Source organism: Rana temporaria, chromosome 5 (genome assembly GCF_905171775.1).
Source record: "Rana temporaria chromosome 5, aRanTem1.1, whole genome shotgun sequence".
NCBI lineage: Eukaryota > Metazoa > Chordata > Amphibia > Anura > Ranidae > Rana > Rana temporaria.
The window spans coordinates 100,458,951-100,462,147 of NC_053493.1; positions in this window are offsets into that span (position 1 = coordinate 100,458,951).

Here is a 3,197-nt window from a genome sequence, read left to right on the forward strand (position 1 = left end):
GAGGAGACATTCTGTAACCATGAATTTTTACATTTTATTACAAATTGTCTTTGATGAAGAATGAAGGAATTAAGTCCTGTATGTGCCTTAATAGAAGGGAAACTAATGCCGCGTACACATGATCGGTTAAACCGATGAGAATGGTCTGATGGACCGTTTTAATCGGTCCAAACCGATTGTGTGTGGGTGCCATTGGTTATTTAACCATCGGTTAAAAAAAACCAACTTGTTTTAAATTTAACCGATGGATTCCTAACCGATGGGAAAAAAACAATCGTTAGTAGGCACAACCATCGGTTAAAAATCCATGCGTGCTCAGAATCAAGTCGACGCATGCTTGGAACCATTGAACTTCATTTTTTTCAGCATGTCGTTGTGTTTTACGTCACTGCGTTCTGACACGATTGGTGTGTAGGCGTGACGGACCATCAGTCAGCTTCATCGGTTAACCGATGAAAACGGTCCATCGGTCCGTTCTCATCGGATGGACCGATCGTGTGTACGCGGCATTAGTTCCTTGCCTCAAAAAAAACCCATTGGCACAATAATTGTATTATGATTTAGAATCTGTATGAAGAATCACCCTCCTAAAATGCACTTTGAACCGGAATATGTTGGTAGTCTTCTAGTTGTGTAATTATTGAGGGGCTGCTTTTGTATTATAAAGAAAAAAAAAAAAAAAAAACTTTTGATCAAATGTTTTGTAATTGGCATCTCTTGATAAAAGTGAATGCTGTAATGCAACTGTTTTAATAGATATTAAAAAGAAAAAAACAAAACTTCTGATACTTGAAAAATCCTTATTTTTGGCTATATTGAGAGCTGAACTCCAGGCAGATATATATATAAAAAAAACATGTGTAAAAGTACTTGCATTTGTCTTGGTATTAGCTTTTGTATAACAGCTCTCAGACTGGAATGGAGAGCATTAGCACTAGGAGCCAACCAGGCACTGCTGCAAGCATGTGCTAATAGGGAACATATTGACAGAAGGGCCAATGTAAACAGAAGGTTACATTTCTGCTGATTTTTCGCTGTCCAGTCATAAGTTGGAGGCAGGAAGATGACCCAGCTATGTTGCTTAAAGCTGAAGTTCACCTTAAAATTGCTACATCTACAGGCATCCATGATCTAAGACTAACATATCTAGCCCTTTAAAGAAGAAATCCGTATAAATACCTTTTCTGAAGTCGCTCCGGCCTGGTCTCCAAGGGCAGAAGCTCTGCAGAGGAGACAGCCGACAACGGTTGGGAAATGAATGGGAAGTGACATCACCCATAGAGTTACTATGAAGCTTCTGTTGTTGGCTGCCTCCTCTGCACCCGCCTCCACAGCAAAGCCGCCGCTGATAGCCCAGCTTGGGACCTTCAAAAAAGGTATGTATAGTGATTTCTTATTTATAGTGCTAGATAGGTTAGTCTTAGTTTGTGGATTCCTGTAGATGTAGCGATTTTAGTGTTAGGGTGGACTTCCCCTTTAAATACAGCAGAAGAAATCAGGTCATGAGCTTTGCTGTATAGTCTAAGAAAGCAGTGTACATCTCAGGAATGGATATACAGAGATACAAAGCTTTTGAAAGGTAAACACCTCCTTTATGCATTTCAAATGCATATTTAGCTGTTTGCCTGGGGCACAGCTTTAAGCATGGATAATACTGTATATCATATTACATGCATACCATCTACTAATATTCATGCTGAGAAATGTCTTAAAGTTACCCATATGTATATTTTCATTTTTTTTTTTTATAACCTCTAATTTACCTAATTCTAAGTAGTATTTGCCTGTCCGTTATAATTATACTAGAGCCATGCAGGCAATCCCCTCCAGCTGCTTCTCTTTTACTGATCTAGTCAAAGTTAGAATGCAGAGGGTATATGACAAAAAGGAGCACACTGTCCGCCCGGCGCATTTTTTTTACGTCGTTTACGTAAGGCTTTTTCCGGTGTAAAGTTACCCCTGCTATATGAGGCGTAGCCAATGTTAAGTATGGACGTCGGGCCAGCGTCGAATTTTGCGTCGTTTGCTTAAGTCGTTCGCGTCGAAACCAATGAGGCTTTGCGGCGTAATTTGGAGCATGCGCACTGGGATACGTCCACGGACGGCACATGCGCCGTTAGTAAAAAACGTCATTTACCTGGGGTCACCATTCATTAACATACAACACGCCCACTGCCTGGATAATTTGTATTACGCGGGCTTACGCCGGACCACATACGCTACGCCGCCGTAACTTAGGTAACTTAGGGCGCAGGTTCTTTCTGAACCTGCCTCACTAAGTTACGGCGGCGTAGCGTATCTGAGATACGCTACGCCCGCACAAAGTTACGCCGGGCTTTCTGAATCCGGGTCCCAGTGTATGGGCTTAATGTGTATGTCCAGGTATTACCCACATTTACTCTCAAACCTTCCTGTGCTTTTAGAGCAGGGGTCCCAAGCTTTTTTAAAAAAAAGGGCCCGTTTACTGCCCGTCAGATGTTACAAGGGGCAGACTGAGGCCAATTGAAGTTGAATATTCTCCAGCATCAGTGGTCATTGGGAGTAAAAAAAGCCTCAGGCCTCGTACACACGACTGTTTTCCTCGACAGAATCCATCAAGAAACTTGGTGGCAGAGCTTTTTTGCCGAGGAAAACGGTTGTGTGTATGTTTTTTGTTGAGAAAACTGTCGTGGAACTCGATGAGAAAAAAAGAGAACAAGTTCTCTATTTCCTCGTCGGGAGTCTCAATTTCCTTGTCGTGTTTCTCGTCGGGCTGGTTTACGACGAGAAACACGTTCGTGTGTATGCTTAGAAACCCGCGCATACTCAGAATAAAGTATGAGATGGTGTGCCTTCGGTAAAAGTAGCATTTGTAATGGAGATAACACATTTGTCACACTGTAACAGACTGAAAAGCGCGAATCGTCTCTCACCAAACTTTTACTTAACACGCAGTAACATGAGATTAGCAAAAGCAGCCCCAAGGGTTGTGCCAGTGGAATCAAACTTCCCCTTTATAGTGCTGTCGTACGTGTTGTACGTCACCGCGTTTGAGAACGACGAGATTTTGTCTTGACAGTGTGAATGCAAAGAAAGCTTGTCAAGATTCTCGACAAGCCTAACAAGGAACTCGTAGATGAAAACGATGTTTCATTTACGACGAGTTCCTCGGTCATGTGTACGAGGCCTCAGGGTTGGTGGTCAGTGGGAGGAGTTAT